The 12,234-nt window shown below is 47.1% G+C and overlaps 1 pseudogene; it reads left to right on the top strand.

The window, feature by feature from the left end:
* The first annotated feature begins 9,439 nt into the window (after nucleotides 1–9,439).
* On the top strand, nucleotides 9,440–9,557 carry LOC126164288 (5S ribosomal RNA; annotated as a pseudogene).
* Nucleotides 9,558–12,234: the final 2,677 nt, after the last annotated feature.

The raw sequence follows: 12,234 nt of genomic DNA, 5'->3' as shown, positions 1-12,234 counted from the left end.
AGCGGTCTTAGCCGCTGCAGTCATGGACTGTGCGGCTGGTCCCGGCGGAGGTTCGAGTCCTCCCTCGGGCATGGGTGTGTGTGTTTGTCCTTAGGATAATTTAGGTTAAGTAGAGTGTAAGCTTAGGGACTGATGATCTTAGCAGTAGATTTCACATACATCTGAACATTTTTTGCAATACCCGGAAACCGACTACCCTCTCGCTTTCCGCCGGCCCCTGCAAACACACGTAATAGCAAATAACCACCAAAGCCACCCGCACCAGAACAGCGAACTATAATCGATTGTAGCGCGCGCTCTAAACAAGACCACAGGATAGCGTCCCGCGCCATATCAGTACCGTTTTTTAAATTTAAGATTACCCGTGAATTAACGGTCCTTAAATGATGGAAAACGCGGTATAGTACTACTAGGGAATATTTAAATCCTTTTTTTCTGGGTCATCAGTTTTCTCAATTGTTTGACGTGGCCCGCCACGAGTTCCTTTCCTGTGTCAATATATCGATCTCAGAGTAGCACTTGTAACCTACGTCTTCAGTTATTTGCTGGATGTATTCCAATCTCTGCCTTTCCCTACTATTGTTTCCCTCTACAGCTCCCTCTAGCACCACGACCGTTATTCCCTGATGTTCTTACAGGTGTCCTACCAGCCTGTCCCTTCATCTTGTCAGTTCTCTCCACACATTTTTTCCTCGTCTATTCTGCGGAGAACATCATCATTCCTCACCTTTTCAGTCTACCTAATTTTCAACATTCTTCTGTAGCAGCACACATCAAAGGCTTCGGTTCCGCTATTTCAACAGTCCGTGTTTCACTACCTATAATGCTGTGCTTCAAATGAACATTCCCAGAAATTTCTTCCCCAAATTAAAGCCTTTATCAGTTACTACTAAACATCTCTTGGCCAGGAATACCCTTTTTGAAAGTACTAGGTTGCTTTTTATATCTATATCTATTATGCCATAGCCCATTAACGTCAAATTTCGCCACACTGTCCAAACGGATCCTCTCGTCGCATATCACTCATTGATTTTTGAGGTTATTTCACGCAGTATTGTTTGTCTGCTAGCACTGACAAATCTACGCAGACGCCATCGCTCTCGGTCGTTAAGTGAAGGCCGTCGGCCACTGCGTTGTCCGTGCTGAGAGGTAACGATTGATATTTCATAAGAGTCACATTCGTGACACTGGATTTCGGAATGTTGAGTTCCCTAACGATTTCCGAAATGGAGTGTCCCACGCATGTAGCTCCAACTACCATTCCGCCCTCAACGTCTGTTAATTCCCGTTTAGGCGGTAAAAATCACGCAGGAAACTTTCTCACATGAACCATCCGAGCGCAAATGAGAGCCCCACCAATACACTGCTCTTTATACCTCGAACGCGATACTACCACCATATATGCGGATATCGCTATCCGAAGCCCCCTGTCATTTCAGTGTTTTGTTGCCAATATGGAATTTATATGATTCGTTAAAGATACCATTAACGACATCGTTTTCGTTGCGTATGCTGGCCGTCATTCCACTTCTGTGCCTTTTTTAGGGTGCGGCTCTCCTTCTAGCAATGTACGTCGCCCTCGACGTAGGGCGGTCAGCACCGCGAACGACGGCTTCTGCCGGCCCCCCGCAGCTGATATCCGCAGGGGCCGCGCGGTATTCTGGCCACGTAAGCCGGTCCGTCCCGCTTCTCTGTCCCGGCCGCCGCAGTAATTCTTTGCAGCGCCCATCGCCCACCGCCCGGTCCCAAAGACAGGCGACGGTCCCTCTGCAGAGGCGCGCTTCTTCCACAAGGGAGGGCTTAGCAGGCGCCACACGCAGAGAGATACGGGCATTTGTCTGCCCCCGCGTTCGCTGCACGTCTCCACCGCAGCGCAGCGCGGTCCGGCATTCCTCTTCAAAAGGAAACTGCCCCTCTGCCCGATACATGGCGAAGCCGCGGCGCTGGAACTGCTGCTGCAGCAGCAGCATCAACGACAGCAGCCCTTTTATTGTATCGGCGCGCCTGTACCGAACAGTCTGCCCTCTAACAAGCAAGATTCCGTCTGGATAAGAACACTATATCACTCGACCTTCTCCCTCGCCAATTAAGAAAGTTTCTGAACAACAGATCGATTTCATTGTACACTTTATACTTCCCTCCTGATCTGAGTAGGTTTTCTGCGTGAAAGAATGTAATATTTTTTTACTCGCTTGAAACAAAATACAAGGTACGATATTGAAGTGCCTGTGTTACCCCGATTTACGATGCAAAGTTCCTACGGACATGTACGTCCGCAGGAACAGGCACTGCGGATACTACAGCTCTTATGAAACACATTAAATGTGAAACTTCCTGGCAGATAAAAACTATGTGCCGGACCGAGAATCGAGCTCGGGACCTTTGCCTTTCGCGGGCAAATGCTCTACCACTCTAGCACTTGCCCGCGAAAGGCAAAGGTCCCGAGTTCGAGTCTCGATCCGGCACACAGTTTTAATATGCCAGGAAGTTTCATATCAGCGCACACTCCGCTACAGAGTGAAAATCTCATTCTAGAAACATCCCCCAGGCTGTGGCTAAGCCATGTCTCCGCAATTTCCTTTCTTTCAGGAGAGCTAGTTCTGGAAGGTTCGCAGGAGAGCTTCTGTAAAGGTTGGAAGGTAGGAGACGAGGTACTGGCAGAAGTGGAGCTGTGAGGACGGGGCGTGAGTCGTGCTTGGGTAGCTCAGTTGGTAGAGCACTTGCCCGCGAAAGGAAAAGGTCCCCAGTTCGATTCTCGGTCCGGCACACAGTTTTAATCTGCCAAGAAGTTTCATATCAGTGCACACTCTGGTGCAGAGTGAAAATCTCATTCTGGATACATTAAATGTATTCGCTGTTGCGAATATGGACAACTATCGCCTGTAGAATGGAATGATGACAATGAAAATTTGTGACGGACCGGGCCTCGAACCAAGATTCCCCGCTTATCGGGAGAGGTGCCTTACCGTTTAGTTATCCAAGCACGAATGACGGTCCGACCAAAACTTCCATATGTCGTCAATCGTGTGTTTACAAACTGTACTCGTTCATCCATTATGTATATACCCGTATAGGGGAGACATTGTACTTGAAAGTCATTTGCACGGATTCGACGGATAAATACGATATTACAGTGCCTATGTTATACTGATTTTCGATGCAAAGTTCCTTTGGACACCGGGCAAGCGACTTTCAATTAACATGTCTCCCGTGTGCTGTAATATACATAATGGACGTATCAGTACAGGTTGTAGACACATAGTTGATGACATATGACAGTTTGGGTCTGGTCGTCAGTCGTACACAGATAGCCAAATAGTAAGGCGACCGCTCGCGATAAGCGGGAAATCTGAGTTCGAGTCCCGGTCCGTCACAAATTTTCACTGTCGTCATTCCAATACACAGCTGATGGTTGTCCATAATCGCGGCTGCGAATACATTTAATGTAAAATACAGGGTCTCCGAGCTAGGAGTATATACAGATAAAAGCTTATAATAAATAAACTCGACTTCTTAGCCGTTGGGTAAACATGCAGTCGACAGAGACACTCTCCGAGATGTTCTTCATCATTCCATGAGCAGGACTGTATCGTATGGCGCTTGCACACAGATGTTTACTGTGCAGCAGGCAGACGTACTTCTAACTGTCAACAAGTGGACGCCACAACGAATGGTGCAACGTGTATTATGGTCAGCAGAGTTAAAATCTGTAACACGTGTTCAGCGGCGTACAAGAGAGAATGGAACGTGGATCCTCTCACACGTATATCCATTTATCTATCAGTGGGACAGAGCTCTTTGACAAACGGGAAGATTGATTTCAAATGCTGGAAAACATCCTAAAACGCACATGAATGAAGACACCGTGGAAGGTGTGCGCGAAGCACTCGCAGGAAGCCCGTGAAAACCCATTAAACAAACTGGTAGGGAAGTAGCCGTCCTTCGTTCGACGGTGCTCGACATTGTGCGCAAACGTCTCTGGTTGCGTGCTACAAACTCCAAACTTTGCTTCACATTAGACCAGAGGATTACCGCAGACGATGTGATTTTTCTGTTGAAATGTCGCATCGTATAGACGGAAACAACGACTACCACAATGCAGTACTGTTCAGCGACGAATCTGCCTCCCACGTCTGTGGCCAAGTTACACGGAATATAGAGTCTCGGGAGTTATCGTTGCCTCGGCGACTTGGAAAACATGCCCTGCGCACTCACAGGGAATTAGTAAGAGCCAAGGATGATGGTTTCTGGGGTCCTCATCATCGTGGTCATCAGCGCCCGTACAAGTTCCCAATCTTTCCATTTCCAGTCTCCTCAGGTCTCGAATGACGATGAGGACAACACAAACACCCAGTCCCCTGGCGGAGAAAATCCCTGATACATCCGGGAATCGAACCCGGCTCCCTGTGATCCAGAGGCAGCAACGGTAGCCAGTAGACCACGAGCTGCGGACAGCAAGTGTCGAGTCCTGGAGCATGACGCTGCCTGGCGGCGGCTAGTTCTTTGAAAAACAAGCCGTGCGCGCTGAGAGATCCAGTGTGGACATGGAGGAATCGTCACCTCATTGGTGTTGGGAGTCGTCTCCGATTATATTGGTTAGTCGTAATTGCGGTTTTGGCCGTCCGTTCACTAACTGAAATTTTAAGTGTCTGGACTGGACAGCACTTCTTGTGCAACTGTCGGTGTTATTTACCTGTCTGCTTACTCGCTTCCCGTATTATGTATATTGTGAGTTATGTTTCAGTTTAATTTGATGGGATGTTACCATACGGTTTATTCAGAGTGCATTGGTGTGTATTTAGCTTATTATGTGATTTTGGCAATTATGAGGTTTCATGGGTCAAGTTGTGAAGTAAAATTGGAGTATTAATTAGTACTTAGGGATAGTTTTAATATCTATTGCATCTTATTTATTATTTTGTAGAGGTATGTATTTTTCTTAAAATGAAACTGTTTGATTTTAGAGGTCATTTTTAATGTTTGAATTGCTTTAGAACCTATTGTGCAAGCTTAAGGCTTTGATGTATTTCTTGGTGGCTAAAAGGTTATGCTAAATACCATCATCTATAGAGGTAAGGCTTATCCATCGGTGAAGACTCTGATTACATTAACGGCCCTTTGCCATCTATATCGGTAAAGCCTTACATTTAAAGTATGTTTCTTGCACTTTAATTTGTTCCTTTCATTTTGTCTGGCTCGAGATAGCTTTGGTCTCTGAGATAGATTGGGGAGTGGTGTTGTAAATTTTTCTTGTTTTAAACTCCTTGTTATGTTAACACGTGTAAAGGCATTTTATATGCGTAGCTGACTTTATAATTTTGTGACTTCTTAGTATTAGCTTCCAAAAGCTCCTTTTGGTGAGCAACAGTAAAAGAGGCCCGAGTTATCTTGACTTAAGCCTGCCTGGCTAGCCGCACGGTCTAACATGCTGCTTCCCGGCGGATTAGTGTCGAGGTCCGGTGTGCCGGCCAGCCTGTGGATGGTTTTTAAGGCGGTTTTCCATCTGCCTCGGCGAATGCGGGCAGGTTCCCCTTTTTCCGCCTCAGTTACACTATGTCAGCGATTGCTGCGCAAACACTGTCTCCACGCACGCGTACACCATAATTACTCTTCCACGTGGGGGGCAAAATAACCCTGCGTTCGGCGTGGGGCGGCGGTGAGGTGGGTGTACTGCTGTGGCCTCTTGTGGGGTTGTGAACCACTGTGATGGCTACGGCGGGACGAAGCCTCTCCGTCGCTTCTAGGTCCCCGCTTTCAATACACACTCATTACACACAATATCTTGGCTTAAATTACGACGAATGAGTGTGTGAACTATGCTGTGCAACCGACCAGCGAGCCACATACCTCAAATGAAAATGAGATTATTTACAGTTTATTTACTAGTAAGGAAATACGTTAATGGAGTTTTGGCTTAAAACTATAAAGCTGACAGTTTGTTACCGTCATAAGAGATAAAGTTCGCGCGCTCAGAAGGACAGAGAAATTCTACAGTGAACAACTTTTCCAAAAATTTTGACTGTTTTGGACAGTTCTGCAACTTTGTTCAGATGGACTATTAAACTACGTGTAGCGTGCTATACAGTCGTAATTCCGAACTTCAGACTACTGCATATTGGTGAACTTTGTACTATTGAGTGAACATACCAAAACTGAGCATCATCGTTTTACTTTCTTAACGTTTATTGACTGTTACAAGCCGGGTTCTCTACGCAGCCGATCTCGTATTTAGTTCACATTTTCGCTGCCTTTGACAGAACGTGCTATGTGTTTGAACGTGACAGTGTAAGTTATGTGCGGATATTTGATTTTACGTCAATATAGCACAAACCATGTAGATCAGAACTTGTTTCATGAAGTAGGTTCAGTGCTGCCTGATTTACAAACAGCTTTTCCGGGTTGAACTACATTATGTATCTCATTAGGGCTGACCGTGATTTTGCGGAAACTGGTCCAAATGGCTCTAAGCACTATGCGACTTAACATCTGAGGTCATCAGTCCCCTAGACTCAGAACTACTTAAACCTAACTAACCTAAGGACATCACACACATCCATGCCCGAGGCAGGATTCGAACCTGCGACCGTAGCAGCCACGTGGTTCAGGATTGAAGCGACTAGATCCGCTCGACCACAGCGGCCGGCTTGCGGAAACTGATAGAGGTATGAGTAAAATAGGCAAAAAAAGCCGAGTCTCTACAACCAGATGATGTGACTTACGGGTTATATATGTAGATGGCAGTAGAGTAAGTGGGAGACGATAGGAATGGAGTATTTTAATTCCCCTTTACTCTGAAACCACTTCTTATAGGCTTTTATTGTAAGTTTTCTTTGACGTCAGTTTGGAACTAGCTCTCGATTACATTCGCGCCCTTTTGGGAGGATTTGCAGTACACTGAAACGACCAGTATAAATGTGGATAAACACACGGTCAAGTGCATTTTCCATGGAAAACGCAGTACGTTTCTGTGTCTACCGCAGCACTGATACAGAAACTGGAGCTACTGGATTGGGGCGTAAGTTTGTAGAGCTTTTCCTTTAGTTTAAGAAACACAACAGATACACATGAAAGAGACTTTAGTCGTCAATAATACACTCCTGGAAATTGAAATAAGAACACCGTGAATTCATTGTCCCAGGAAGGGGAAACTTTATTGACACATTCCTGGGGTCAGATACATCACATGATCACACTGACAGAACCACAGGCACATAGACACAGGCAACAGAGCATGCACAATGTCGGCACTAGTACAGTGTATATCCACTTTTCGCAGCAATGCAGGCTGCTATTCTCCCATGGAGACGATCGTAGAGATGCTGGATGTAGTCCTGTGGAACGGCTTGCCATGCCATTTCCACCTGGCGCCTCAGTTGGACCAGCGTTCGTGCTGGACGTGCAGACGTGCAGACGTGGACGACGCTTCATCCAGTCCCAAACATGCTCAATGGGGGACAGATCCGGAGATCTTGCTGGCCAGGGTAGTTGACTTACACCTTCTAGAGCACGTTGGGTGGCACGGGATACATGCGGACGTGCATTGTCCTGTTGGAACAGCAAGTTCCCTTGCCGGTCTAGGAATGGTAGAACGATGGGCTCGATGACAGTTTGGATGTACCGTGCACCATTCAGTGTCCCCTCGACGATCACCAGTGGTGTACGGCCAGTGTAGGAGATCGCTCCCCACACCATGATGCCGGGTGTTGGCCCTGTGTGCCTCGGTCGTATGCAGTCCTGATTGTGGCGCTCACCTGCACGGCGCCAAACACGCTTACGACCATCATTGGCACCAAGGCAGAAGCGACTCTCATAGCTGAAGACGACACGTCTCCATTCGTCCCTCCATTCACGCCTGTCGCGACACCACTAGAGGCGGGCTGCACGATGTTGGGGCGTGAGCGGAAGACGGCCTAACGGTGTGCGGGACCGTAGCCCAGCTTCATGGAGACGGTTGCGAATGGTCCTCGCCGATACCCCAGGAGCAACAGTGTCCCTAATTTGCTGGTAAGTGGCGGTGCGGTCCCCTACGGCACTGCGTAGGATCCTACGGTCTTGGCGTGCATCCGTGCGTCGCTGCGGTCCGGTCCCAGGTCGACGGGCACATGCACCTTCCGCCGACCTCTGGCGACAACATCGATGTACTGTGGAGACCTCACGCCCCACGTGTTGAGCAATTCGGCGGTACGTCCACCCGGCCTCCCGCATGCCCACTATACGCCCTCGCTCAAAGTCCGTCAACTGCACATACGGTTCACGTCCACGCTGTCGCGGCATGCTACCAGTGTTAAAGACTGCGATGGAGCTCCGTATGCCACGGCAAACTGGCTGACACTGACGGCGGCGGTGCACAAATGCTGCGCAGCTAGCGCCATTCGACGGCCAACACCGCGGTTCCTGGTGTGTCCGCTGTGCCGTACGTGTGATCATTGCTTGTACAGCCCTCTCGCAGTGTCCGGAGCAAGTATGGTGGGTCTGACACACCGGTGTCAATGTGTTCTTTTTTCCATTTCCAGGAGTGTATATTCTCTTTCGCTGTTTACGACAGTATGCCAATGTTGGGGTAACTTTTTGATTCCGCGACTGTGAAAATCACGTGGTTTTGATGCGAAGAACTTGTCGAGGCACGTTCGGAGCATCCGGAAAGTAACTTCCGTGAGGGGTATTCGATAAGGAGCGGCAAGGTGAAAATCGGACGGCGCAAGAGGAGGTGAGTAAGGTGGCTGCGGAATGACGTCCCAACACAACTCCTGTGTGTTTTTTGTCAGTTTAGCAGAACTCGGGCGGGCGTTATCGTTCTTGCTCGTCGTTCTTGGACTGCGTTTGCAAGACGTCTCAGTTGTTGGCAATAAGTGTCACCAGTGATGGTTACACATTGGGGAAGTAGTTAGTAGTACACCACACCGTCGCTGTTCCACCAGATGCATAACATTGCCTTTTGTGGTTGAGCATAGTTTTTTGTACGGAGAGTTGCTGCTTTGTTTAGGCTAAGCATTCCTTTCTTTTCGTTAGTATATAGACGCCGTTTCTCGTCACCAGTAACGATAAAGGATCGGTATGGTCGGTGCTGTTTACAAGGCAATTGACGACGAGCAATTAGGGGTGCACATCTTTGCACATTTTTGTGATTTTGGCTTACAGCATGCGGTACTATATACCGTCTTTCTGAACCTTTCCCATTGCGTGCAAATGTTGGAAGATGATGGAATGATCACACTTTATCACATTTGCCGGTCGTCGAGTACAGTGACGCGGATCATTGTAGATTTATGCGAGTAAACGATATTCATCAAACCTCGAATATCTTTCAGAACGTGGAGTGAAAATGATCCTGCTTACAACAACCATTATGTTGCTTTGCTCTGTCCAGTAGCATTATCCCTACACGCGGTGCAGATGCTTCTTGCTGCCTCCGTTTTTGTCACTCGTCTATTGAACTCGTGGCAACGGCCTTGCCGCAGTGGATACACCGGTTCCCGTGAGATAACCGAAGTTAAGCGCTGTCGGACGTGGTCGGCACTTGGATAGGAGACCATCCGGGCGGCCATGCGCTGTTGCCATTTACCGGGATGCACTCAGCCTCGTGATGGCGATTGAGGAGCTACTCGACCGAGTAGTAGCGGCTTCGGTCAAGAATACCATCATAACGACCGGGAGACCGGTGTGCTGACCCGACGCCCCTCATATCCGCATCCTCCACCGAGGATGACACGGCGGTCGGATGGTGCCGGTAGGCCACTCGTGGCCTGAAGACGGAGGGCTTTTTTGCTATTGAACTCAAACAGAATAATATGTCAGAAATGTTCTGATTTCTCCACTTGGCACTGCATTTTATAGCGTCCACAGCTCCATCCACTATTTCTAGGTGATAGTACGACAATACGTAAACTCGAACAGCAACAGTGTATTTTGTATCCCACCTGGATAGGTGACGCGTGAGTCTGCTCCTGAAAACTGAGGGTAGGCCGAATGTAGGAAACTAGGAGGGGCAGGTGAGATAGAACACTTGGTACTGCAAATCATAATGGTTTTACTATGTACTTAACTTTTGCGGAGATGAGCACGTAGGTGTGAAGCTGTACATCAGGTTACAAATTTACAAGTAGTGCCTCCCCACTATGAAATAGAAACAATGTGCTAAGTCGTCTCCTCGGAATCAAGTGGGTAGAATCTGCAGCGGCGCTGATAGAGCTAAACAGCGCCGGCTAGAGGGCGCTGTCGTCGGTGTCGTAGTGCCAACCTACGAACTTGCACCTACGCCGTGGCATCGTAGCTATCGATACCACAATGTACTACACATAAAAGATGAAAATCGATAAATACACGCGTAGCAACGGGAATACCAACTTGCAAAACAAAACCGCTACTACCTTATGTAGCAAACTAATAGTAATGAGAAAAAAAATGAAATGAAATGGATGGAACAATTAAATGAGAATGTAAGCTGAAAAAAAGTTGAGTTAATAAGGCTTGCAGTACTGTGCCTTTCGTCCAGAGCAATTAAAGCGAAACGAGGCAGGTTGTGCAGCTAGGAGTGAGGTTAGACGGGGTGTGGTGCATCGCAGCACTGCACGGGCTCCGCCAAGAGCAGCCGGAAGCGGGGAGACAGCTGCGCGCCGCCTCTCCTCCGGCAAATGTGATTAAAAGTGGAGCGCCTGTATTAGCTGATAACTGCATTTGTAACAGAACGGCTCCGGCCGGAATGATGTAGGGGATTCCGGCGGCGAATAAATCAGGCTCCCGCCACACAAAAGCGATTAATTTTACATATACGCGATTAAACACCCGTCCGTCTGTTCCAGCGATATCTAGGCGCAGTGCGGCACTCCTCTGCTCGCTGCTAACCCAACGCGTATAAACGCGGCATCCATTCGTTGCCAGGAGGGGGAAAATGCAACTTTTGGCTGCTGCCAATTTGCGATGGTTAGAAGACTCTAGGCTCCTGGATCTGAGACGCGAGTTGGGATCTGCTCAACTTCCTACTGGCGTAGCTCTCGCAAAATAATTATTATGTTCGAGATTTAGAAATGGTCATCATACTCTTCACTTCAAGCACTAAACCATGTTTCTAAAGAGGCTTACGTAAGATAAGAAAGGAAGCGATGCGCTGCAGCAAAGATGCTGTTAGATGACAGACACGTGACTGTCGCATTTTTTTTAAGTGGGCAGAAAGGGAGGAGTCTGTGGTGTGTCTTGCTGAAGAGAGGACGCAAAATTTATATTGCTGTTCCTACTGTAACAGTTTTGTTAACAATATTGGCTTTTAGATTAATATAAATAACGTGGAATGAATTACACTGCCAGTCTATTTACTTGATAAATCGTTCTTCGCGGCACATCGAAATATGAGTTTCGCTCATTAGGTGACACAATCAACAGTGGTTGTATTTCAGACGACCATCGCATCAGAAAGGAGAGCCGAAGTTTTCCTCTGAGAAGGAAATGTAACTTAGAATATTTGCTATTGAATTTCGTAGAAAATTTATTTCTTATTTCTTATATGTCTGATGGTGTCTGTTCGTCAAAGCATTTCATTAACTTCCATTTATGACCTCACAGCTAAGAGTCAGAAAACATTTCCGTTTCATAAACTCTAATTTATTGTCCAACTACTTTGACTTCTCCTGCCAAGTTTCTTATATCTCGAGAGGTAATCTTTCTACACACATTCTTTCGAGATGTTCATTCCAGTTTGAGCACTATGGGACTTAACTTCGGAGGTCATCAGACCCCTAGAACTTAGAACTACTTAAACCTAACTAACCTAAGGACATCACACACATCCATGCCCGAGGCAGGATTCGAACCTGCGACCGTAGACTGAAGCGCCTTTAACCGCACGGCCACACCTGCCGGCTGTATTTTGTCGAGGATGTTAAATATATTAAGCTCTTCCCTAATTTCCTAATTTCGAAATCTGTCGGCTCTTGTGCATATACTTACTGCTCTTATAAACCTTATCCCTATTGGTTGTACTCTGACTTGCTTGGCGTTTACTTGTAACTCATGATTCACTCCCGTAAACAAGCACTGGTATTGCCGTTGTCTTAAAGTTCCAATCTTTCTTATTTCGCCATTTTAGTTTTTAGACATATATTTATTGCTCTGCATATACTCCACGACTTCGTTAATTTCTCCTCTATGTCTTCGTCGTACTTATATGTGACGTCACAACCAAAACAATTAAAATGTATGATCTGTCCTATCGTTGATCACAATTTTTGTCCCTACCGTATA

Source organism: Schistocerca cancellata, chromosome 2, assembly GCF_023864275.1.
Source record: "Schistocerca cancellata isolate TAMUIC-IGC-003103 chromosome 2, iqSchCanc2.1, whole genome shotgun sequence".
In the NCBI taxonomy this organism is placed as follows: Eukaryota; Metazoa; Arthropoda; class Insecta; order Orthoptera; family Acrididae; genus Schistocerca; species Schistocerca cancellata.
This window is presented reverse-complemented; position numbering and strand designations above follow the sequence as displayed.